Source organism: Rhinolophus sinicus, linkage group LG07 (assembly GCF_036562045.2).
Source record: "Rhinolophus sinicus isolate RSC01 linkage group LG07, ASM3656204v1, whole genome shotgun sequence".
Lineage (NCBI taxonomy): Eukaryota > Metazoa > Chordata > Mammalia > Chiroptera > Rhinolophidae > Rhinolophus > Rhinolophus sinicus.
The window spans coordinates 5595107-5621875 of NC_133757.1; the positions used below are offsets into that span (position 1 = coordinate 5595107).

Sequence of the window (26769 nt, forward strand, 5' to 3'; positions counted from 1 at the left end):
AAAGTCAGTGAGCAATAAAAATCGATGGCTAAGCAAAAATAAGAGTAAGTTCTTAAAGAACAAAAAGATTTTGTACAGCAATCATCTACTCAATTTATGGAACCTTTTTCAAATGATTAAATGAAATGACCAGAATGGAGTTCCTGGCAAGGACCGGTGGCCCCTTCCCCGGCCACTGTTTTGTCAACACAGCCTCTAATGCCAGGTCCTCCTGCTGGTGTCCTTCCGAGACCCAGGGATCCCCGAGGCCCGAGGGCTGATTTCAAAGAAAGCCAATCCAGTTCCTTTAACTACTTAACAAGATCCTACTATGTTCAAAGGTGGACTACGTTTTTCGGGGCCTCAAAAGTGAGCTTAAAAAGCAACAGCCAGTCCATGTCTTTAGAGGGCTTCTTGTCTAATAAGAAAATGGAGCCAAAGACTCCCCAAATTATAAATCATGGCAGGGAAATTCCTCCCTAAGAGATACACACAGCTCCATGCTTTCTTTTGAAGAGAGAGTTTATTTTCAATCGTAAAGTCAGTACAAATAGAAAGCTAAAAAAAACACGGGAAAACATAAAGAAGTTTTAAATCTGTAAACTACCAACCGGAGATAATCACTACCCACCTTTTGACCTATGTCCTCCCAGCCGTTGTACATACATAAAAGCATTTATGTTTTATAAATTGCCTACATTGATCAGATATTGATATATCACAAGCAGGAAGGCACGGTTTGGAAGTGGCTGCATATTTCGTCACGTGGCCTTGCTAGAGTAGACCCAGCCATGACACTCCTGACAAACATCTAGCGAACGGATGCCAGGCTGTCTCCATATAAGTAACTCTACTGCAAAGCCCCTTACGTAGGAGTCTAATAGCACTTCTGATTTTTTTCCATAATATAGATTCTTACAAGTAGGCTTATTGGGATAAAGGAGAAAATTCTAGAATCTCCTGATACTTATGCCAAATTGGATTTCTGAATGATTATATCAATTTAGACTCTACAGGTAATAAAGGAGAGCGTCTGCTTGCTGCCGGCTGGCCAAGTTTGAGTGCTATCATTTTTTAGAATGTCTGTATTATAAAAACTTTAAAAATAGAAGAGGTTCTTCCCAATGTGTTTAATCAGGAGTTTTCCTGGAGAAAGTGGGGTTTGCCATGGGGCGTGACGTGTGAGGGGGATATGATGGTGGAGAGAAGTGCTCCAGCTGGAAGAAGCTTTCTGAGCAAAGGGTCAAGGGCAGGAATGGGCCTTCACATTCCAGGAACAGTGGACAGTCCTGTTACGTAGTGTGAGGAAGGGGTGCGTTTGATGCATCCTCACTGAATTGAAAATGATACTCCATCTTGTTCCATTCACTCAACAAACACATCGGAAGCACCAAAGGAGCCAGACTCTCTACCTGGCCTTCTGAGGGCACAGACACAGCCTCTGCCCCAAGGAGCCTACAGGGGAGATGGCATGTCAAGGCTTATAAAGCCGCTTCAGGCCCCGTCTTCCGGGGGCTCCATACGTGAGAGCAGAGAGTTGGGGAGTGATTTGTCTGGCTGGTCGCTTGTCGTGGTAACTATGGTCATCGGCCATCAGTACGTTCTTTCTCTGGGAAAAAGCCATGGTCAGAGAGAGGCTGTGACTGAGATGGAGGTTTGAGAGAAGAGGGTGTTGATTGGCATTTGCTGGCCAAAGGGAGCCACTGACTCTCCTAGATGCAGGCTGTCATGCAAAGGGCCCTGAGTTGTGGGGTGATGGCAGCGAGCAGATGAGGATGATAACACAGAAGGGAATAAGCGATGGTGGCGGCGGGGTTGAGCTACAAGGAAGAAAAGGAAAGAGGAGCCAGCAGTTTCCCAGGGGAGTCGGGCACAGGGGGACATGGGAACAATGTGCTGGAGACCTGAAAGACAGACTAGAGAGGATGGCAGGTGTACACGAGGCCCAAACCTGCAGGGGGCAGGTGACGTCAACCTGAGGGGGTTTCAAAGGTTCCTGGGGAGGTCCAGGGGACCCAAAGCGGATCCCGTACTTGAATTGCTTGAGGAAATCCCCAATACCTCACCCTGGCCACAGAGAGGGTCACGCATTCTGGAGCATCCACTGGAAGCTCAGGTTTGAGAACCACTGCTCTTTGCCCTAAAAGGCAGGATCCTGTCTTAAGAAGAGCTGCCATTTATTGAGTGTCCACTGTGACCTGAATCTCGTGCTGTGCACTTTACAGCTATCAGTTCCTATAATCCTCACGACAGCAATGTATTATCCCCAATTTACAGGAGGGGACTGAGGCCTAAGCCAGTCTCTTGAGTAAAATCGTCCCATCACTGAATCACATCTCAACAGGGCAGAGGCACCACTCAATGGGGTCATTTTAGGGGAATTTGCTAAAAGGACAATTCACAAAAAGGGAGGCAAGATTTAGGGAAACCAACAAAGGAAGGTGCAGTTTCTGGGTGAGGGACAGCAGGGAGCCCTGGCCACCGCTGGACATGATGGAAAGAGGGCCACGGGGATCCACAGAGGGTAGTTATATGCTGGAGGCCTCCAGAAAGGAGGGGCAGAAGCAACCAGCAAGAAGGAAGCTGAAGAAACCTTGTCTACTCTCCTCCCACATCCCATCTCTGATCCGTGCCACCCACAGGCTAGAGGTGACCAGAAGCCAGGGGGCAAGGGAGCCCATAGATGTGGGCCATACCAGCCTGCCTCCCGGGGCACAGGGCGGTGTACACAGGGTGGAGTGAATCTGGAGAGCCAACTGGAAGGTCCAGCATCCCACAGCCCGCAGGGGGCAGAGAGAGCGGGATTTGCATCCAGACCCTTCATCACTGCCCTGCTCCATCCTGGTGTCTCCAGGACAGCGAGGTACATGGCCCCTCATAGTCTGTCAGAGCCCATTTGTCATATGAATGAGTGAATGAATGAATCGCGAAGTGGATATTGGAATCAGACCTGGTTTGAGCTTCACCACTTAGGACTGTGTGACCTCCTGTTTCCCGGTCTCAGCTTCCCCGTCTGTGAAATGTGGGTAATCACGGTACCTCCCTCATAGGCCTGCTGTGAGAAGCACATGAGCTAATGCACCCAAAGCACCAGGCACCAAACATCAAGGAATGCCAACGATTGTTGTTATTGGTGACACAATGTATGATTGAATGCATATACTGCGTCTGGGTGATCTAGACTGAGCCTGGTCATTTGCTTTACTCACCTGACATTTGACATGGGGGATAAGGGTGGGGGTGGGGAGACAGGTGCAGAGGGGCAAGCAGAAGGATTTTCCCCGGCGTCAAGGGCTGGCTGACCTCAGCGTCTTGCTCTGCGTGTGAAGAGCCCCCCTAACTTCATTAGCCATGAACGCAGCATCAAGCAATAAGTTAATTTCTAACTGTGGCACTTGATAAATTTTCCATTTACCTCATTAGTTTTTACAGCCTGCAATATTGGTGAGAACTCTTCCAATTAACCATATGGGAAGCTTCAGTATGGAATCGCAACAACTTTTTAAAATGTGTTATTTAACCAAATAAGAATCACAGCCCCCAGAAATAAAGATGCTTGGAGCCAACACTGGGGGCCTGGGGAAGAGGTGCTTCCAGGAGGCCTATCAATGAGTGCGGCTCACCTGGAGGGGAATGGCCTGAGCTGAGCGCCCCTCCTATTCCCGCAGGGACTCTGGGATGGAACGAGTGAGGGAACCCGCTGCCTGGCATCGGGCCCCACCATGAAATTGGGTGTCAGGGACTCCATTCCGAAATCTAACCAACAGCTATAGATGTTCCTCCTCCTTGGTTTGGTTATTAAGCATTTCTCAACTTTTCATCTTGCTTGATGATCACAAGAAGTCTATGAGATGCAAAGTGGTCTCCCTGTGTCTTGGCTGGAGACACCGAGAACCAGAGAGATTCCAGGACTTCCAAGATCAAACGGAGGTACCAGGTCAAGCCGACTGCTTTCACTGAACCCTAGAACCCAGGACAGGTACCAGCTGGAAGGCCTGCCTCACTGCTCGTGCTTCCCAGGGGTCACGGCTGTGCTGTCTGCAAATGCACTATCAGCCTCCTGGGCCCTTGGTCTGAGCTTGTGACTAGGCTGGGTCATCACACATTGCAGTTCCCTGACACTGTGAGAGGTCCAAGCCATGGACATAGGACCCAACTGCGACCCCGGGAGATTTCATCCTGAACCGAGAAAGAGGGACTTGGAATTCTGTCCTTGGGCTGTGCTGGAGAGGCCAGGCTGGAGACACCAACAGACGCGTTCTTGACCTTGAAAGAGAACGCAGTAAGATTTGACAAAACCGCCATGCAGAGGCCAACAGATGTGGGTTGGCTGTGGACAGAGGACAAAGAGAGAACTGCTGGCAACCTGATGATGCCCTGGGTTCAGCCATCCCCAAGGCCAGCTCTGCCCCACCTGTCCCAAGTTTATTAGATGAGCCAATCACCCTCTGATCACACAGGCTACCTTGGGTAGGGTTTTCTCACTGCAGCAACACGAAGCCAAGTCTCCATTTCCTCAGCTATAAACAGACTTGGGTAGACGAGATCAGTTGTTTTCATATTGCTCCCCAAGCACTGTAAAGAACCACAGGGCTGTGGTATAGGATGGAGAGGCGTACTTGGGGGCCCCCACCCCACTTTGGGCTTCCAAGCAAAGTCTTGTTTCATTCTGAATTTCAACTAAATGTGGAAACTACTGGCCCAGGCATCCCATCCCGCTGATCTCCCCATTCTCCTATATTGGCCCCAGGAAAGACCTAAGGCTTACCCCGTGGGCACCTTCTATGAGTAGTTCCATCTGAGGGCCACCAAGCCCCCTTCCCCTTCCTTCCACTCTCTGCCGCGAGTTACTCAGAATAGGTTTTGTTTGAGAACAGCAGCCATGGGGCCCCTGTTGATGACTCCAGACCAGAGCTCCACCACGACTTGTACTTTCTCACTCTCTCCGCTCTGCCTTCACCTGCAAGGAAACATCACATTCAGGTTTCTGACATTGGCTGTTGCTTTGCATGGGTGGAGTGGCCCAGGCTTACGACTGCAGGTTGGAAGACACGGGTTCTGGCTCAGGTGTAGCTGCAATAGGCAGAGCTGTCCAAGTTTAAGTGACTTTAAGAATTTGCACCTTTCTTATCCCCAGCTTCTGGGCTCTCGTAACATTCTTTCCTCTTCTGTCCTTCCAGTCCCGGGAGTCCTAACAGTGTCCTGTGACTGCTAACCTTGGGGTGGCAGTGAAGTGGCTCATCATTCCCTTTGGCTTGTCACCTCTTCCATCACCATTATAAGCAATCTCTGCATTAATTTCCTCTGTGTTAAACACTTAGAGTGACTCATGTTTCCTGGCTGGACCCCAGCTAATCCAATGATCATCCTCAAGCTTTGCTTGCATGGTTACAAGATAACTGCTGCAGCTCCAGTCATCACGTCCTTACCACAGCCACCTTGAAAGTCAAGAAGAAAGACAATTTCTCCTTGTTTGCTTCTTTGTTGCCAGGGAGGTCAATTCTTCCCAGAACTGGGCAGAATTGACTCATTGCCCATACTCTAGCTGAAAGAGAGGTTGGGAAAGTGAGTGATGCGGCATTTTTAACCCCCGTAATGTGAGATGGGCTCTTCACAAGAGAAAGGGAGTTGGGCAATCGCTGCTGAATGAGACACCAACCATGTCCACCACCTTTACCTGGAGTGTGATCGTGGGCAAGTCACTTCCTCTCTCTGGGCCTCAGTTTCCTCATCTGAAAAATGGGGGAGTTTGGTGAGATCAGTGCTTTTTGAGCTGTCAAGTTTCAAGGAGGTGCCTTAAGGGCCACTGTAGGATGCAGGGAAGTGGGGTCTGAGCAGGTAGAATTCTGTCCCAACTTCAACAAAAACAGCCTCATATGATCTTTGTGAAAATAAAAGAATTCTGGATTCACTGGTTTCTAATGTCCCTTGCAGCTCTCTCAAGGACCAGGATTCAAAGTTATAGATCAATTTATAATAATGAGGAAATAACCAGTATGATGTTCTTGCTAAGAATGATCCATTAACTTTGGGGGTTATTCATAATAAACTTTGGAGATTGATGAAGCTCTTTGGTTTTCTTGCCAACGATTAACCAATCTACATGATGCTGCAGACCTGTGCCACAGAGCAGAAGACATTCTCCCTGAAATATTCTTGACTGCCTCTGTTCTCTTCAATTATGAACAGGCAAGCCTCTTACATATGTACAATTATTTTAAACTATTTATCTTGCACAGAGGAATTGATCTTTGCAGGTCTTTCTCACCAGCCTTGACACTGAAAAATTGCCTTGGAGATGGTCTCAGAAAAGGAAGACATGCCCCTAATAGATGGGTCTTCTCATCTTAATCCCCACCCCCAGCCCCCAGGGGCTTCTCCATTTGGAATCTTCCTTATTGCCCTTTGTGGATTTAACTCTACAAGTGCCATACCAGGGACAGCACCCATTTCACTCCTGTGGCCCGAAGGGCTCTTATGGATCAAAGGCTCAAAGGCACGGACGGGGAAGCCCTAGGAGACTGGGATTTTGCCAAAGCTCAGTTCTCCACTGAGGATAACCGACACTATCTGACAGGTCTCTTCAAGGAATAGCCATCCAACACCTCTTCTGTGACCCAGCACTCAGAAAACAATTCTAACCTCCTAGACCTGTGTAACCGTTTGACACGCTCTGAGAGGTCTGTGGGCTCCTCCAGGCTGTTCTGTTCTGTTGGCACCTTGTACCATGCCTGCCACAAGTTAGACAGGGCAGGTGATATCATGCCCATTTTACAGATGAAGAACCTGAGGCCCAAAGAGGAAAATAGTTAAATGTCTCAAATAGTTAAGTGCCCAGGGTCATACAGGCAGTAAACGACAAGGTCAACACAAATTCAGCTCTGATGATTCTGAGTTGAAGGACAGACCCTAACACAGGGTCTGACACACAGGAGATGCTCAATATGTCCCACTTCCCTCCTCTCTTCCTCTCTCCCATGGCTCTAGGTGGCCTTGTGGATTTGGCAGAGACATAACACGTGGGCCCCGCTGTGCCCAGCCTCCTGACGAATCTCAGGATTTTCTGGAGTCTCTTACATTCCACCTTCTGTTTTGCAATAAGCCATGTAAAATAGGAATACAGTCTAGCTGAGCTCAGGCTTCTAGAACAAAGTTCCATGGGCTGGGTGGCTTATTAACAACAGAAATTCTGGAGGCTGAAAGTCCGAGCTCAGGGTGCCAGTATGGTTGGGTTCTGGTGAGAGCCCTCTTTTGGTCTCAGACTGCTAACTTCTTGTATTCTCACAAGGTGGGAAAAACAGAGCTAACATAAGCTGTTTTCCTATAAGGACGCTGATCCCATTCAGGAGGCTCCACCCTGCTGACCCCACCCTGCTGACCCAATCAATTCCCAAGGGCCCTCCGCATACATTGGGGGTTAGGTTTCAACAAATGAATTTTGGAAGGACACAAACACTTTGTCCATAACACAGTCTCATTGTGAAATATTCAAATAATATGGACAAAGTAATAAGAATAATTAATACAAATAATTAAACTCAGGTCCCCTTGAGTACCTCACATCCAATTCCAGGCTCCTGCCCAAAGTAACTGCTGGCGTTTGTGTAGTGTAGATTCTTCCAGATCTGTTCTATGCATTTATGAATATATGCATATAAAAATAGGTAGTTGCGGTTTTTTGTCTGCTGGGATTTTATTAATTTAAGTGGTATCATACCGTACATGTTCTTCTGCAACTTGCTTTGCAGAAAGTTCCAAATCACTATGAATGTATTGTCCTCATTTGTCTTTTTTCTGTGGCTTAGTCGTCTAATACTTAGTATGGATGTGTTGTGTGTTTAACTAGTCCCTTACTGAGGGCAGATGGGTTTTATTTCCAACATCTCACTGTTAAAAACAATACTACAAATGGGCATTCTTGTCTTGGCTTCTTGCGCATGAATGAGTATTTTTCTAAAAAAAAAAAAAAAAAAGTATTTCTGTAGGAAAAAGGAAACCATAAACCAAGTTAAAAGAGAGAGAAGTCAATGGGGAGAAAATATTTGCAACATATACGTCAAAGTATTAATCATCCGATTATATGAAGAAATCTTCAATTTAATAGTAAAAAGACAACCCAATAGAAAAATGGGTGGAGAATACAAACACGAAATCATAGAAGAAGTACAAACGACCGATACACCTTAAAAAACGCTACTACACCTCACTAGTACTCAGGAGAAAGCCAATTAGAGCCACAGTAAGAGACCTTTTTTACTCACTGGATTGGACCCAATTTTCCGTTGGACAGTGTCAGTCACTGACAAGCGTCTGGGGAGATGGTACTGCCACACACCGTCAGAGGGCAAATCGACCTTGTCCTTGTGGGGGGGCAGTTTAGAAGGATCTTACACTTTCAGATGTGCCCAGCAATTGCCCTTCCGAGCTTTACCATTCATACTTGACTGTGTTGGTTGCTTTGTCCTAACCACACACGTAAGCCTACCGTCCGGGGTCAAAGTCGGGTCCAGAGGGGCCTGGAACAGAGTTGGCAGAAGCTGCTTGCTTGGTCGGACAGGCTGGGGTGCCGGGAACCCAAAGACGCCTCCTCTCCTGCAGTGGCCAGATAGTGAATGGTGTTTTCTACCTCGCGCTCCGGTCCCTAGGCCTTTAAGCAACTGTTCCTGGTTCCCAGTGGGGGCTGTGACGCTATGGGACGGCAGAGGAGTTTCGTGGGCCGGGTTAGGTGGTTCTGAAGAGATCACACATGATGCTCTTTCTGGCACGTTCTCGGTTTAACCTGAACTGCTTTCATCCTGCACAAGCAGCTGGCCTGTGGCCAGAGCAGGGAGTGACATGCTCTGCTACTTCCCCAGTCAGAGCAGGGCTCCCCACTCCACATCTGCAATCCCCCCGCAGTCTCCGGGTAGTTCCCTCGGGTGAAATGCATCCTGTGGCAGGCCTGACGTCACACCCTGCTGCCGTGGACAGATGGCTTGGACTTAACACCCCACCTGGCTCCCAGAGACTCTGTCCCCTCACAAAGGACTCGGGCCAGGCTTCAGCTGGGCTTTACCACTAAATCATTTCCCTGGGGTCTTTCGATCCTCCCCTTGCCAAATCCCTGGAGGACAGCAGTCCATCCGGAGGCCCTTGTGACAGTCTTGCAAGCGCCGTGCTCCACTGGGGCCGCATCAAACCTTGGGAAAAGCTGTTTAGAGGTTTTGTTTATGAACTTGAAATCATCCTGTGACAGTGACTTGCTACTTGTACATGTTACAAGTCTTTCCAATAGGACAGGTAAAGATAAAAGCCAGCTCAGGCCACAGAGGCCATTTATGTGAGTGGAATGACAACTTACAGAGTCAAACATGAATAAACAAGTCAGAATCAACCCGAAGCTTAACAGGCTGGCCCTCTCCAGCTATGAGGACCTTGGGGTACAGAATGGAAAGACACAGGCCTCTAGGAAATTTCTTCTCTGGGTTCCCAGGACTAGCCTGGAGACCCCCTCAAGCCCAGCCCACTTCTTCTGAGGCTCCCACAGCACCCTCCCTCCCACACACACCGGCTTCCCCCACTCCTTGACCAGGGAGGTAGAACTCTGGGTTTCAGATGTATCTTCACTGATATTAGGTTCTCTGTGAAAATACAGAGATCTGAAATATCCCTGCAAATATTTCCTATTTTCAATAACATGGTATCAATTTGCAAACAGAGTAATGATCTCTGTTACTTTTCAGGAAATTATGTTTAATATACTTTACTAGAGCGAAGGAAGAACAATTTAATTGAAAGAGCTGCATTGAACCGTATTTAACCTCAGATGTACTAAATGGAGTGTCTCGGAGATAAGTTATGGTTTTTAATTTAACGTAAACTATTCTGTGCATAAGCGCTGTGTTTTTGCCACCCTAATAACGACTGGTTTGGGTTTATGAATGATTTTTTCCATCATCTCTTTTCTCCCGTGAACACTCCTCGTGAATGTTAAACCCAGTCCAGAGGTTTTCCCACATAGAATCTGAAAGGAAAGGCCCTACAGGCCAGGCAACTTCACCGTCTGAGGACAGCTGTGCCTCGACTGTACCGTGTCTCACCACTGGCAAGGGCCCCCCGTGTTTGAGAAGCGCCCATATTTCACCACCCAGGCTGGTCTGCACCTGGCTGGCTCCTTCACCATTCTGATTAATGGGTTCCAGCCACCGTACCAGCACTTTAAATGAAGTTTCGTGCTCACCAAGATTAATTGCTGAATGAAAAATATTGAAACTTTATTCTGCATATAATTCATTCGAGGGGATGATCCCAGGAAAATGTAGTATGTGGTTGAAGTTCATCATCTGACAGTAATTGAAGGGAAGGAAGATGGAAGAAGGCACGTGGCAGTATGTCACAGCCTGACCTGCTGTGTTGCTGGGGTCCAAGTGAGCTGGATGGACTGGCACCGGTGTGTGTAAGAAAACTGCTTATTTAGCGCATCACTTAGTCTGTCAACACTTGCTTGTTGAGGCCTCCCTTTTCCCAGCACAGGCTTTGGTGAGTCCTGTGGTGGCTGCTGCCCTGCTTTATTTTATCCATAGCTCTTCTCTCGGTTATTTACATTTGCTTGTCAAGTGGGCATTGATTGTATTTTTCGCCAACTGGGCATCTATTTGCCCTTATTTGGGTAAGACTGCCAGTGTCCCTTTGAGAAGCTAGCTGTCCACTCTCAGCTTCAGGTGGCACGCCTTGGGGAGAGCAAGTGACCAGGTGTTAGCCAATAAGACTGCTGCATTCTCTGGCCACAGTGATTGGTTCATAACGGACACATGACTTCATCAGGCCAATGCCATGCCACGAGTCTTTCTTGGGGAGGCTGGGGCAGAAGCTGACACTTTTCCTCTTTGTTGTGAAAGCTGGGAGTGTGGAAGGCGGGAGCTGTAGGAGGCCTCATGCCAACTCAGGGGAGAACAACCAAGAACTGTGGGGGATGCCCAAGTGACAGATGGGAGAGACTGAGTCCTGGAGATGTCATTTAGGCCCTGAATCAAGCCATACCTGAAGCTAGATCTACTTTGAACATTGGACATTTTAGTTATGTGAGCCATATACTTTGTTTTTGCTTAAGCCAGTTTTAATGACGTTTTCTCTCAGGGACTTTGCATCTTGAGTGAAATGGCAGAAGAACAAAAATATAGGAATTCATAATAGCCCCCAAAGGCATTCATTCCGCCAGAAGGCATTCATCCCAGTGGCTTCATGACGAGACTATGGGTTAGTTCCTGCCGCCAGACTCCTGGGACTGTCCTGTTACTGCCTGTTCACTTCTGTTCTTACACCTGGTTCTCTTGCCTCCCTTTAATAATTTATGCTACCTGATAGCCTGTCAATAAATTCATTTTCTGCTTAAGTTAGCTGGGTGTCGGCTCTGTTGCTTGCAACTAGAAATGCCTGCTTTCATAAAGATGGTCAGTGAGGACAGGTTTCTGTGTCCAGGGCTCTTTTGCTGCTGTCTCAGGCAACAGAGGCTCTGGGGCTCCGTCCAGCTGCAAACCTGGATCTGCGTGCATCCCTTTGGACAGAGCTCAAAGACAGACAGCTCAGTGAGAAAATCATGTTGCAGAATGATATCACTGATGTACATTTTAGAAACACATAAACACTATGAATTGTTTACAGATGCATACATGTGTAATTGAATTACTAAAACGACATAAGAACGGTGCACACCAAATTCATGTCAGTGGTTACCTCTGTAGAGGAAAAGAAGGGAAAGGGTGCTGTGCTGACAAAATATGCATTAAACAAAGCCCCTCCCAGTTCTCAGGTTCTGGGAGCCATTGGCTGAGACCCTGGCTGGGCCCCCAGCCTGGTGAGATGCAGAGGGAGACCCTGGCATCTGGCAGTTCACAGAATAGCGAGTGACGGTCAGGCCAGGAAAAGCCAGGAGGCAGAGAGTGTGCACATCATCCAGAAGGACAGAGAACATGAAGGAGCTGGGGAGAAAGATGACCATTCATGGTGGGAGGATAGGCCTGGCAAGGACAAGATCTTGGACATATGACCGTGGTCTGAAGGACGCCTATGGTCCGGACATGAAGTCGGTTTGCAGAAGGATACACATAAGTGCTTGGAGCATACACGTTATTTTCTTGTCTTTGTTTTTTTATTATTATTATTTATTTATTTATTTATTTATTTATTTATTTATTTATTTATATTGGGGAGGGGGAACAGGACTTTATTGGGGAACAGTGTGTACTTCCAGGACTTTTTTCCAAGTCAAGTTTTTCTCCTTTCAGGCTTAGTTGTGGAGGGCGTAGCTCAGCTCCAGGTCCAGTTGCCGTTGCTAGTTGCAGGGGGTACAGCCCAGCATCCCTTGCAGAGTTGAACCGGCAACCTTGTGGTTGAGAGGACGCGCTCCAACAAACAGAGCCATCTGGGAGCTCAGCGGCAGCTCAACTGAAGGTGCTATGTTCAATCTTAGTTGCAGGGGGCGGAGCCCACCATCCCTGGCGGGACTCGAGGAATTGAACCGTCAACCTTGTGGTTGAGAGCCCACTGGCCCATGTGGGAATCGAACCGGCAACTGACAGAGTTAGGAGCACGGAGCTCCAACCTCCTGAGCCACCAGGTCGGCCCTTCTTGTCTTTGTTTTAATGTTGCAGCTTTTAAAAATAAAAACCAAGGAAAACTAAAAAAAAAAACAAAAAAAACAAAAAATGTGAAACAGACCAAAAAAGACAAAGAAAAAAATGACCACCCTTAAGCTCATCATACAGATAACCACTTCGAAAATTTTAATGAGGTTCCTCCCGTCTTGGCCACAATAGATAGATATTCTCCCTGAGCCTGGAAGCAGCATAAATAGAGAGCATTTTTAAGCAAAGTTGGTGAGTGACCATTTGTGCAGGGGTGTTTCCTTTGGAAACAGATTCGCGGCCATGGAAGAAACAAAAGAAATCATGGCAAACTTGTGTTAATGTTTACTACTATTGACAGGTACTGTTCTGAATGCTTAACGTACGCTAACTCATTCAATCCTCACACCCCCATGAAGTCGGGGGCTACTATGAATTCCCATTTTACAGATGAGACAACTGAGGCCCAGGGAGATGAAATGGCCTGGCCAAGGTTAAATGGCTGATGTTTCTATTCAGGTTTCAAAACTGAGAAGTCTGGCTCCAGAAGACTTTCCTATGATCACCTGCACAGTGCTGCCTGTCGAGGAAGCTGAGGTCTGCTGACAACTCATTATGTGTGGCTGAGCTCCTCCATCTCCACAAGGGAGATTGGTCAGTGCTGGTATCCTGTCCTACAGGTGAGTCTTGGGGAGGAGTCGTGATCTGCCCAGGTCACACCGCTGCAGGGGCCGGCTAGGAGGACCTCGGACTCCAGCCCTTCCCTTTCCCTGACCAAGGCGGGGGCTTTCTGGGCCAGCCCTCCCGCTGTCTGCCCAATGTAACAGCCCTTTTCTGTCACTTGAGGAATTTCCCACACTGAGCCAGGCAACCAGAAAGTTCTTTATTTCTTTTCACACGTCTCCTTGGCAGAGCTTTGCTCAGAGGGTGGCACAGACCCCTTCCTTCCAGCCATCCTTGTGCCAACAAGTTCATCTGAGCACTTTGTGCATCCAACCAATGAATAATAAATTTAATAATTAAAGAATAATTAATTACACCTGAAACTTCTCACTTGGGGGGACAATTAGCCTCTGGCACCTTTAGAATGAGTTGCCAGTGACTAATTGTGCCCTCAAGGAGGCATTTGTAAGTACAATTAATTGTGTGCAAAATTGAACCCACGAATACTTGGGAACATAAAAAGTATTCCCACAAAAAGAGTTTGTTCAAAATCCAGGCCTTTATTGTTTTGTGGTGGGTTCTCCAGCATAATCCAGATGTGCCAAGGTCTTTGTGGGAGGCCACCCATCCCCCTGCATGAGGGTCATCCGAGTCTGGAGGAACCGTAGGCAGCCACATACCAGTGCAGGGCCCTGGCTAGCGACTCAAATAGTTACCTGTCTAACCCAGAATCATGGAAACGGAAGAGCTTGAAGGAGAAACCAACAGTTAAGGTGCAACTTCTCAAAGTCAAAGTCACACCAATTGGAGGACTGGTACCAGTCTTCTTGGTCTTGCCCTCGCCTTCTGAAATGCGCCTGCCCATGGCCAGTTCTCGGTCAGCCTCTGTGGGGCAGCCCTGGGAGCTGTGGAGAATAGGCGGTTGTGTTGTCATGGACCTGCTCCGGCCGTGTCACCCCCTTACTCAGAGCTTCAGTGACGACTCTGGGCCCAGAGATTCGATTCTGGTTCCTCAGGTGTTCTCCAAGAAGCAACTGAACTCAAAGACGTCCCACCATCTGCTCCCAAAGCTCACCCTCACCTCACACTAGTCCCCCTCACACTCCATAACAACCATCTAACTGCTCTCCATCCCATCCTTACGTTTCCCCATCACAGGCTGTTCCCTCCTGCTTAATATGCCCTTCTATCTACACATCCACACACACGCGGACACACACACACACACACACACGTGTACGTACACAAGATATATACACACGTGCCTGCTGACGTGCCCATACACTTACATACACCTTTATAAACACACACGTGCAAAGCTGTACACATGCACACACATGCATATATACACAGATACATACATGCACTCTGCTCACATGCACATATACACGTAGCCACATATATACATGCACACACATATGAATACACACACCTGTACACACACAGAGACATATAAAGACACACGCGTGCTCATACATACCCATGCACACAGATTGCGACATGTCCCCATTTCAGTCATTTTCCTACACTGGGAGCCTACTTCGCTCCCCATATAAGCTCTCGTCCTGTGGGCCACCACACTTCTCTGGCTCTCTCAACATGGAACCAGCGCTGGGCTGGCAGCCCCTCAGGACAGGGAGGTGACAGTCCTTTCTCTACCCCATCGACATCACAGTGCCACGGGACATGTTCCATACATGCTTGGGGCTTGGACAAATGAGTGAGGAAGGAGTTTGGGTCCTTGGACTTGCAGTAGAGTCCATCTGGAAATCCCCTTTTGAACACCCCTGTAGAGGACACTGAGGCAAGGCCACTGCCTGGGCGAGTGGAAGGAAAGAGCCATCAGAGAGCCATTAGGTCACTCATCCCCCTCTAGAAGGGGACCCAGGGGCTACGCATCACTCCCCCGGCAAAGGGAGGCGGTGCGCTGGCCCCTGGGGAGCACTGGTCCCAGCCGGGGAGATTTCCCCAGCATTCCAAACTTCCCAGAGCACCCACTGTGCTGGGTGCGGAAGGGGCTACAGCGGAGCTCACAGTCCCATGGGAGAGACGAAGCAGGAAGAACTTGGGAAGGTATAAGTGGAAGAAGAGGACATTCCAGACAGAAGGCAGGAGTTTGGGGGTGGAGGAGGGGCGAGATGACAGGTGGTGCCAGGAGACGTTATACGTGGATGCCTTGAATGTGTTGCTAGGAGTTTGTGCTGAGCCTGATAGTAGTGAACTGGGGAGCCACTGAAGACTCCAGAGGGGAGGGCAGCCCAAACAGGAGGCTTTCAATGCCAGTGGAGGAATTGGACTGACACTGAGAGTCAGGGACGAGCAGAGGCTTGCTATTCTGTCCGTGCTCTTCCTCCTCCTTGTCACCCAGCGAAACCCCACCCATCCGTCCACATGCCATTCCAAGGTCAGAGCCCCTAGGAAGCCTTTTGCCCTTGCAGATGATGGAGTACCTGTCTGAGACTCTCTCGAAGCCTTCAAGTTACCGCAAGGGCTCTCTTGTGTCTCCTCCTCCTTGGGAGGAGACGGACCTGTTCTTCTCTTTCCTCCCCTGGGCCAGTCACACATTTCTGGGCCAAGCAGGGAAGAGCGCAGTCCGGGAGGGTAGCATTCCATGCACTGCCTGCAGCCCAGCTGCAAGGGAAAAATGACTGACAAGACCACGTTACAGAGCAGAACGCGTGAGCCTGGCTATTTCCCTGTTATTTCTGGAAGGCAAACTGCCTTTGAGGACACAAGTCTTTTGTGCCCTGTCTCTAGTTAGAGACATTTGCATTCCTCTAGGAGATTTTCTTCTTGAGATCCCTCGGTATGTTGCTCCATGGTCTTCTGGTGCTAGCGTGGGGTCCCAAGGGCTGCCAAACATCTAGAAAACCCTGGAAACTAACCACAGAGCAGAACCATTAGCCATGCTCCTGGTTTGCAGTTTCAGGGCACTGGGAAGGCATTTTGGAATCCTGGGTTTGGGTTCAAGTGCAAAATGGGGCCAATCTGCCTAAGAAAGCCTGACATGACACTCTGACGTGTTGCCACTCACCAAACATGTAGGATGCATCTTTGACATGACAGGCCCTGGGCTGGATGCTTCGGATACAGAGATGAGTAAGACCAAATCTCTCCCCCAAAGCTCCCAGGCTAGAGGGGAAATTCCAAAATGATGGGAGAAGTGTGGTAGGGAGGCTGGAAAGCCCAGGGCAGAAAGCTCAATGCGGCAGGCAAGCCTCCCAGAGATGTGCCCTGAAAGGTTCTGTAGGATGAGTAGGAGCTCATCGGGTGGAAGACTAGGAAGAGTAGAGGTGAAGAGAGATGTGAGAGAGGGGGCAGGAGTTAGGGAGAGGGAAGCAAGGGAGAAAGAGGAGACCAGACAGAGAGACAGCCCTGGAAGGAGCAGGTGAGACGGCGGGTGTTTTACCTGGGCACGTGCCCACAGTGCTGTACTCAGTCAGCTGATTTTCAGGTAAAAAGCTGGTTCCTTCATTCCTTCATGTGTTCATGCCTTTCTTCATTATTGCAACAGGCATGTATCGAGCGTGTATATCGTGCCAGCCTTTTGGGAAGCGCTCATGGTCCCGCTATAGGCTCTTCACCTGGGCACTGCCTCCTGAGCCTCTATGGGCATTCCAGGCATCAGGGGCTGATCAGAGACCCTAAGGGACCCGTGTGCTAAGAGACCTAGAGCCACTTGCACTTGAGGTCTTCAGGATCATTACTGGCCACCACTGCTGAGTATCCCTGTGTGCAGCAATCTGCCACTCCCTTTCGTGTGTCCCAGCTCCTCTGCCCCCACGACAACCCTGTGGGTTATGCACTGTGGTTTCATAGAGCGGAGAAGGCTGAGCCTCAGAGAGGACGTGGCTGAGGGCCACTGCTGGCTCTGGAATTCGGTCTTCTCATGGACACCCATGTACTGGGTAATGCACGACACAGCTGGGGGTGGATGTGCATGTACGTGTGCATGTGCGTGTGAGACAGAGACAGAGAGAGACGCCTGCAGTTGTGCACCAAAATGAGAGGCAGTTGGTTTGGCCAGCCCTCTCTCTTTTTGCTGATGGCTCCCAGGCCACTGGCAGTTCATCGGTAGAACTTCACTTTCTCAGTTGCCCTCTGCTCCTTTCCTACAAAACAGACTAGAAAAAGAAAAGGCCACAGGAAGCCTTTGTTCCATGTAAGAGACAAACTCATGATTTGCTGATGCTTCTCGCTCCGCCTTGTGCCCCAGGCATGGTGTCCCTCCCTCCCAGGACCCTACCTAGGCGGATGGACAAACCTAACCAGGGCACAGAATGCCCTCTGTTTATAGGACAGGGTTGTCTTCTGTGCACACAACTCAGGGAAGTAGGGTCCGAAAAGTTCACAAATGAAACCCAGCCCTCCAAGTGAGACGGTGGGGCAGCTCCCCTAGGGCTCCCGAGCCCCTAACGCCCCCTCACTGTCCCCCAACCCCGCTTCTGGGGCAGCTTGGAGCACTGGGGTTATATGGACGGAGGGTGTACTTAGGAGGGTAAGTCCTATCTGGCCCCCAGTGCCAGTGACAGCAGGTGTTCAGAGGCCCCTGCAAACGGTTGCTGCTGAGTGAGCCAGCCTCCCCTACAGCCCACGTTCTCAGGCAAAGGACACTTCCCTCGCAGGTGACCGCTGTTTGTATGTGACATGTCCCTGGCCTGGGTGCACAGCACAGATCCGCGAGTCTCCCATCTGACCCTCAACATCTCAATTTTTAGTCTATGTTGGAAGTCCTGCATAATTAGGAGGTTTCTTGCTTCCTGTGAGACTGGCCTTTCAGGCAGTGTTTGTAATTAGAGTGTTAGATTGGCGTGCTATTAACCGCAAGAACTGTGGTTCTTGGGTTGAGTTCATTGCTAATATCTGTATGTAGTGCTCCCCCAAGGTACTGTGCATTACGGTAAACAAACCCCCACCCGTCTGAATTCAGGGACGTGACATCGGTTTTATAAGCACATAATTATATTTATGGAGAGCTAGAGGTCTCTAAGCTCCCTCCTCCAGCAGCCTCTCAACCCACTCCAGAAATAAGTCGGCTTCCATGGTGGGGAGACCACCACAATTCTTTTCCATTCTTTCTGAGAAAATGGCCTACACGCCAAACTCACGGTTCAAGATTCCTGGCTCTACTCTTTGCTAGAAATGGCTCAGTAAAAGATGTAGGACATTGCGAATGGTTTTCACTGGTCAAGAGAGGGACTGTCACAGAGTGACTATGGGAGTGGCTGTTGTCACGAGCCACAGAGAAAGTGATTTAGTAACGAGTGAAGAGCCTTAAAAATGTCCAGACTTGTTCAGAAAGTATATCTCCAGACAGGGGTGCACTGTGCAGCCAAAACACAGTGCACCGCTGTCTGGAGATGTACTGTATTAAATTATTAGAAAGATGTTCATGATAGTATAGTTATTATGTATATCAAATTATGATGTCATTATGTATGTGCATAAGGAAAGCTCAAAAGGAATGTTCACAGTAATTGTCTGTGATGGATTTCCCTGATAATTTTCACTTCTTTATGTGGTTCTTTTTAATCTGAATTATTTATACTAAGTAGATATTCTTTCACATTTAGGCAAAAACCATTTTCGTCTTTCAAAAAGAAAAAATATATACAAGTAACATAAAACAAAATTTGAGAAAAAAGAAACAAAACTACACTGAAAGATGTGCATGCCTTCGATCTAGCGGTTTCACTTTTGGAATCAGTCCTACAGGAGTCATCTGAAATGCAGACAAAGCAGAATGGCACAAAAGTTGCAGCAGTATTAATATTAATAAAATAGGCAATAACCTCAATGGTAACCAAACGGATAATTTATGGCGCAGTCAAATGAACGGATATTATGTACCATTTTGGAGACTTTTTGAAGCATTTTTATTAACATGAGACATATGTTTATGTCACAATAATAAATGAAAAGCAAGATAAAAATAACCAAATGGGTCCTAAAAATGGAGGACCATTTAGAAAAATGCAAAGTCAACTCGGAAGCAAATCAAGTCCCCAGACAAGTTGAAAACAGTCCCCTCCCTGCCTCAGATCTCCTTGCAAATGATCACAGCAAATTTTGCCAGAGCCTGAAATTCCTGCGATGGCTTTAATGCGCTCACGACTGTTCCTTTCAAGCCAGGGTGACTCCGTGTTTATGCAGAGTCACCCTCAAATGTGTTGACAGTGCACTTATTGGTGAACAACACAAACGCTTCCTCTGAGCACTCTTGCAGCGCTCCAAACCCAGCATCTCTTTATCCAAACAGGAACGTCACCCTGAGCTCCCTGCTGCTGAATGAAGCCTACAGCTGAAAAGGGACAGAGGCACCCAGTCGTAGGACAGCGCTCCCACTCACTGTCCTCTTCAGTCAGAGACACGTGGCTTATTCCTTTGGAGGCTCACGTCCCAACTTACTCAAGGATGGGCCCTCCCAGAGCTACCGCTGCCCAACCCCAACCCCCTGGGGCCCTCACCTCACTTCCCTGCCTCTGTGCGTCGATGGCACACTGAACACCCTGGAACTTACAGAATGGACAGCCAATTATGGGGCTTTCTAGACCTGCACTGTTGGCAGGTGCCTTTTATATTTACTCTCCTGTAAGCCGCAACCCTGGAAAGACATCTGGTGGGTTTGGATGGGAAAGAAGATGACAGAGACTACACTTTGCTTTGACCTCATCCTTCTTTTTCAGCTATAAAAGTGATGTGTATATTTTTTATATAAAAAATGTAAAAAGTACACAAAGAACACACTGGAAGTCACTTCTCAACTTCCCCAATCTCACTTCCTGGCGTGTGACATAATCTTTTTGGGAATTCATTCTTAATCTTCTTTATAAAAATTGCTCATTTCTGATTACAAATGTGGTGCATGTCTGTCTCGGGGAATGGAGAGAAACACATAGAAATATATAAAAGTCAACTCAAATCCTGGTGCCCAGAGATGACCCCGGTTTACATTTTGATCTGTATCTTCCCATCTTTAGTCTATGCATATGTGCCTGAATTATTGCAAAATTGGACCACACTGTAATTCTAAGTTCCAATGTGCCTTTTTAACTTAATATGTCATGATCATTTTCCAATGCCACTAAATAGTCTTATATGACAAAATTCTTGTTGACTGCAGAGTTTTCCATTGGATGCTTCATGATAATTTGTTTATCCAATCCCCTATTGCTAAATATCTGTTAGGTTGGTGCAAACGTATTTGCGGTTTTTACAATTATGTTTAACCTTTTAAACCGCAATTACTTTTGCACCAACCTAATAGATTGCTTCTGTTTTTCCACTGTTGTAATCACACTGTGACAAACCGTAGATGCGTGCAAAATCCTGAGACTGTCTCGGGAAACATTTCCAGAAAGGGGCAAAAGGTAAAAACATTTTTAAGACTTTTTAAACAACTTGTATATTTGTTTACAATTATTTTACTTTTAATTGTGCTTACAGATACATACCCTTTAACTGAAATGGTTGAAATCAACCGTCTCAAACATTTTTAAGTGTACAGTGCAGTCGTGGTAATTATATTGGCATTGCTGTGCATCAAATCTCTAGGAGTTTTTTGTCTCACAAAATGAAAAACTCTATGCCCGTTACACATTAATTCTCCCTCTCCTCCCTCCAGCCCTCGGCAGCCTGCTTTCTGCTGAGCGTTTTTACGGATTTGACTACTCTAGGTGCCTCCCATAAGGGGAATCACACGGTATGTGTCCTTTGTGACTGGCTTATTGCACTGAGCACCATGTCCTCAGGTTTCATCCATGGTCTAGCAGATGTCAGAACTTCCTTTTTATTTAAGGCTGAATAATATTCCACTGTATGTCTGTTCCACATTTTGTTTATCCGTTCATTCATCAGTAGACATTTGGGTTGTTTGAGTATTGTGAATACTGCTTCAGTAAACAGCAGTGTGCAAATATCTCTTAAGATCCTGCCTTCAGTTCTTTTGTGTAGTTACCCAGGAGCGGGACTGCTGGATCATATATGTAATCCTATTTTTAACTTTTTGAGGAACCTCCATATAATTTTCCATAGTGGCTGCACCATTTTGCATTTCCACTAACAGTACACACGGGTTCCATTTTTTTCATGTCTTCATCAACACTCGTTTTCTGTTCTTTCGATAGTGGGTGACCATTCTAAAGGGTGTGACGTGATAGCTCATTGTGGTTTTGATTGGCATTTCTCTAGTGTTGAGTCATGTTGGGCATCTTTTCTTATGCTCGATGACCATGTTTTGAGCCTTTTGATACATATTGTCAAACCTTCCTCCAGAAATGTTGGGCTAGTTTAAACTCTCACCAGGAATGTGAGGGCCATTCTCGCTTCAAGCCAACACTGTGTGCCCCTCAAGTTTTAAACTTTCCCCCAAACAATGAAGATGAAATATTAAGCAAGCCATTTACATTTGCCTTGTGATGGTAACAGCCACACACTGTCTTTGAAAATAAAATTTCCTTGAACCGGGTTGACCTCAATTCTCTTCTCCTACCAGTTGCACTGGGATCCAAGACTTTGTCTCTAGGACTCTCAGAATCCTTTTCCTGTTCTAAACAGTTGCATGGCTCCTGAGTTTTATCATTAAGATTTAAACAGCCACTGGATTCGGAGCATTTCGAGCATTCACATCAAAGATTGCTCCAGAAAGAAGCCCTCGGGTTTGAGTGACAAGCTTAAGAAAGCCCTGCCTTGTTATTCTTGGTCCTCCACTGCGGGGTCCATTGTCTTTCTCTGCTGTTCCTGCCAACTCTTCCATAATACAGTAAAAATCAAAGCCCTAAGTAATAAGAGGTTATTTGCAAATGGTATTCTTTTTTTTTTTTTTTAAATAGAGCGGTTCCTTGTTAATAAATGAAATTTATTGAAAACTCTTTTGAGAATCCTCATGAGTAGGCAGAGGCTGGACAGTCTGTTCTCAGCCACCAGTGGTGACAAGATGAAAGCAAGAAAATAGCTCTCTGTCGGCTTCTAACATTCCTCCCAAGGAGCCCTCTTTTAAAATAAGAGTTTTGCACATTTCCCAAGTGTATCTTCATAGGAACTTAAAAGTTATGGCCACTTTTCAGCCCAGCCATTCACAAGGAGCTCCATCCATATTCTCTTGAGCCAAGTGAATGCAGCTACTTCCAAAATGAGCCAAATATCAGGCTTTCCCTGATGGGTATTTCCAGAAACAGCAGGGGTGGAGGGTGTAAGGCCCCCCAAGAGTTTTTAAAATCATTCAGTGACTTGGTAACAAGCAAAGGCTCTAAGGAACAGCCACCCACCAAGTTTCATGTCATCAGCAAAATTACTCTGTCTTTAATTCTGTCCCAACTCATCACAGAAAGTATGTGAACCATATTATGGCAAGTCATACAAAATATAAACATTGTACAAGGAAACTGGGTATCAATTAGAGTACCAACAGAAGACAAAGGCACATTCTAAATAAGATAATCTGAGGAGGGTTCATTTATAAGAATGTGGGGTTGGGGAAACCCCATGAAATAGAGCAGCAACCGGAACTGGCAGAAGGAGAGCTGTTACCAAAGCACAAGGAAAGAAAGAAGTTACTAGAACCCAAAAAGAGAGATGTCTGGAGTGTCAAAGCAATGAGGTGCTAACATGTACTACCGCATGGATGAACCTGGAAAACGTTATGCGAAGTGGAAGAAGCCAGACAAAAGGCCACATATTATATGATTCCATTTACAGGAAACGTCCAGAATAGGTGAATCCATTGACACAGAAAATAGGTTAGTGGCTGCCTACTGCTGGGGGAAGGGATAAATGAGGAGAGACTGCTAATGGTTTCCAAGTCTCTTTTTGGGGTGATAAAAAAGTTCTGAAATTCGATAGTGGTGATCGTTGCACAACTCTATGAATACACTATAAACCACTGAAATGGTGTACTTTAAAATGATGACATTTTTGGTATGTGAATTATATCTTAATACATTTTTTAAAAAGAGGGGGGACGTACTACGTTTGGTGGAAAGGCAGAGTCAACCCAAGGCAACCTGGTGGGGTGGGGTGAGGAGAGTGGAGGAAGGAGGAGAAGGTGGGCAGACCAGGGGAAAATGCAATGACCTCTGTCTCCTTCCCTCCCTCTCGTTGACTATGGTTCCCCTTTGGCCAAACCTCACTGTAAGCCGGAGGGCAAGGGAGCATTGGTGTAGTCTACAGGGGGCAGCCTCCCAAGACAGAGCAGGATGGGGAGATCTGGAGGGCACTCCAAAATAAAAAGAAAACACGAATGTGGAAGCAAGACGAAGCCAGGAGTAGTGACAGTTTATAAAATACATCCTATAAGGTACTCTGTAGTTGCCAGAGTTAGCTCAGATTTGGGTCTGAGCTTCCTAGAAACTAGCACGAAGGGAAATCTATCAGAAAGGACATTCGTGGGGTCCATTCAGTGAAAACAAGCTCAAGAACAAGACAAGAGAAGGATGGATACAGTTGCATGCTCTGTGTTTAACATGTTGCAGTGGTGTGGGAAAGATGCAAAAGGAAAGTGGGCACAGAATTTGCTGCTTTTCTTGGCCCGCTCACAACTCACCACTTCCCTCCCTACAGTCACGTGGCAGACTGCTCCCTTTGACATCCCCTCAATGCTGAAAAATCACAGGATGCTCTATTCCGCAGGAAGGTGTTCCAGCACACTCGTCAAGGGCTCAGTTCAGGGCCAGACCACTTGAGTTTAAACCCCTGCTCTAACAGTTAATTCTCTATAACCTAGGGGAATGGACTTAATCACTCCGTGCCTTAGTTTCTTAGTCTGTAAAATGGGAATAATTAAAATCCACCCCCCCATAAGGTGGTTATGAGGATGAAATGAAGTAAGGCATAGCAAGCACTTAGTGCTGTGTCCTGGCACATGGTAAGCACCTGACAAATGCCTAGGTTGACCTTAATGCTGATATAAGAGTTGACAAGCCCCGCACGACTATCTCATTTTCTTTGTTCATTTTTCCAGGGGAGGAGAAGGAGGCCCAGAGAGGGTCATGATAGATCCAAAACCATGTGGTCAGAAGAAAGGCAAAGTCAGGAAAACGACGTCGCCCCCCTTCTCAGCGCGTTACGGTAATGCTCGGCAGTGGCTCCTGTGTTTCTATTGTGCCTCGAAACTGTCCCCTGGGCAGCCCATTTGCACTGCGGGCATAGATAGAGTCAAGTCCTCAGAACGTAGCTTGTGCTGGGCATGCAGTAAATGCTCGTGCTATGAACTTGTGAATTGTTCTTACCACTCAGGGCACACCAGGAGCTCTTTGAGGGCAGCATGTGTGCCCAATTCTTCTTTGTCTGTTTAGTGCCTGGCACAGGAGCCTGGCACAAATTAAGTGCTTAGTAAATATTTTACGTGTATTAATTATTAACATCTGAGGCTATTTATAAACAACTACGTGGGAAAAGCCCACTTGGGATTATGGCCTGTATGAGAAGTTAAATTCCTAACCTACTTACAAAAGGCTGTGTCGAAATATGGCTACAACCTCCCCCAAGAAATCTGGCTTCCTCATAATGACATGAAAGTGAAAATGCCATTTAAGGTGACATGTGAACCTATCCCAGAGGTACAAATTATCCTTTGACCTGAGCTTGCTCATTCTGCCAGTTTATCTGAGGAAAATCAAGCCCTGGGCCCAAGTGTTATGCATTTATTGTAAGTAAATTCCAGTCTCTATCTGCAGTGGGTGGAGTTGTGTCCCCATCCGTAGATGACACGCCAAGTCCTAACTCTTGGCACCTATGAATGTGACTCATTTGGAAACAGGGTCTTTGCAGATGGAACCAAGTTAAGATGAGGCCATATTGGATTAGGGTGGGCCCTGCACCGATGACTGGTGTCCTTCTGAGAATGGAAGACAGAGACCCAGAAAACAGACACACAGGGAGACTGAGGCAAAGATTGGAGTGATGCATCTATAAGCCGAAGCACACCAGCATGGCCAGCAGCCACCAGAAGCTGGAAGAGGCAGAGAAGGATCCTCCCCTAGAGTCTTCAGAGGGAGCGCGGCCCTTCTAACACCTTGATTTCGGATTTCTGACCTCCAGAGCTGTGAGAGAATAAATTCCTGTTGTTTTAAGCCACTCAGTTTGTGGTCCATCCCTGCCATGCTTGCTTTTACATTTCCTGTCAATTTCTGCTGAAGGGGAAACTCTGAAGAGGCAAGACAGGAAGTTATACTAACAACAGCCACCAGCTTAGTGAGCTCCTACTGTGTGCCAGGCTCTGAGCCAGATGCTTCCAAAATTAATCTCATTGACTCCTATCACCAATCCTATGAGAAAGGTGCTCACTTCTTCATTCAACACGTTTCTAGAACACCCACTACTGAGACTGTCTTAGCATGGGTTCCCTCGGAAGCAGAACCTCAGACAAGGTCTCAGGTGCAGGGGTTTTATTTGGGAGGTGACCCCAGGAAGTAGGTTCCCCCAGGGATTCTGAGAAGCATACAGAACACATTTCAGAATTGTGTGTGCAAAGAATGGGAGTCCAGAGCATCTCCCCACTTCTCCGGCCCCCACTGATGGGCACTGCTCATGGGAATTCCACCCTCCACCACACTTTACCTCCTCTGAACTTCCGGGCTGTACCTGAATGCAAATGAATGGGATCCAGGGGTGTTGGAGAAGGCTCAGAGCAGAAAGCTGTGTCCTCTGTGAGTGAGATGTGTCTTTGTGCTGTCAGCACAGGGGGAGCCTGGGTTTGCACCCAACCATTCACCTCAGCTGCTACCCTGTTTCCCCGAAAATAAGACCTAGCCGGACAATCAGCTCTAATGCGTCTTTTGGAGCAAAACTTAATTTAACACCAGTATATTGTATTGTATTATATTATATTATATTATATTATATTATATTATATTATATTATATTATATTATATAGACCCGGTGTTATAGTAAAATAAGACTAGATCTTATATTAATGTTTGCTCCAAAAGATGCATTAGAGCTGATTGTATGGCTAGGTCTTATTTTCGGGGAAACACGGTATTGAAATCAAAGGTGGGTCAAATAAATTTGGGGGGTGAGGTGCAGGGCCAGCTACATAATTTGTAGGGCCCAGTGCAAAATGAAACTGCAGGGTGCTTGGTTTAAAACATGATTAATAATTTCAAGACGGCAACGGTAGAGCATTAAACCACACAGAGGGCCCTGATACACGCGGGCCTGTGCAACTGCTCAGATTGCAGCCATGAGGCCAGACTGCAGTGGGGAGCCTGGTGGCATCTGCTCAAAGTACCTACTATGGGCCAGGTGCCATGGTGAATGCTTTACACATGCAGTAAATAGTAGTCAATTATATCATGCTGTATAGCAATTGCATTAAATATATCTCTTCAGTGGGAATGAGTTCAGACAAATGCAAATTACTTTCTAGCTGAGGAGGCCATAATTCCACACTAGGTCTACCACCTGCTAGCCTAGAACCACCTTGAGCACAAACCTGATGACTTTTAATTTGTGTACAAAGAGCTTTAGTCAAACCCAATGCTGCAGAAATATGTTATGGTTTCCTGGCTATCATCTACAACATCA

At 47.0% G+C, this 26769-nt stretch overlaps 1 long non-coding RNA gene across 1 annotated transcript in view; it reads left to right on the forward strand.

Moving 5' to 3' along the window:
• Positions 1-24299, forward strand: part of LOC141572877 (uncharacterized) — a 102909-nt gene extending 78610 nt beyond the window's left edge. Inside the window, exons 3-4 of the long non-coding RNA XR_012498356.1 lie at positions 13101-13261; positions 24202-24299. This is a non-coding gene — a long non-coding RNA (uncharacterized LOC141572877). The remainder of the gene's footprint in view (positions 1-13100; positions 13262-24201) is intronic.
• The last annotated feature ends 2470 nt before the right edge of the window (positions 24300-26769 follow it).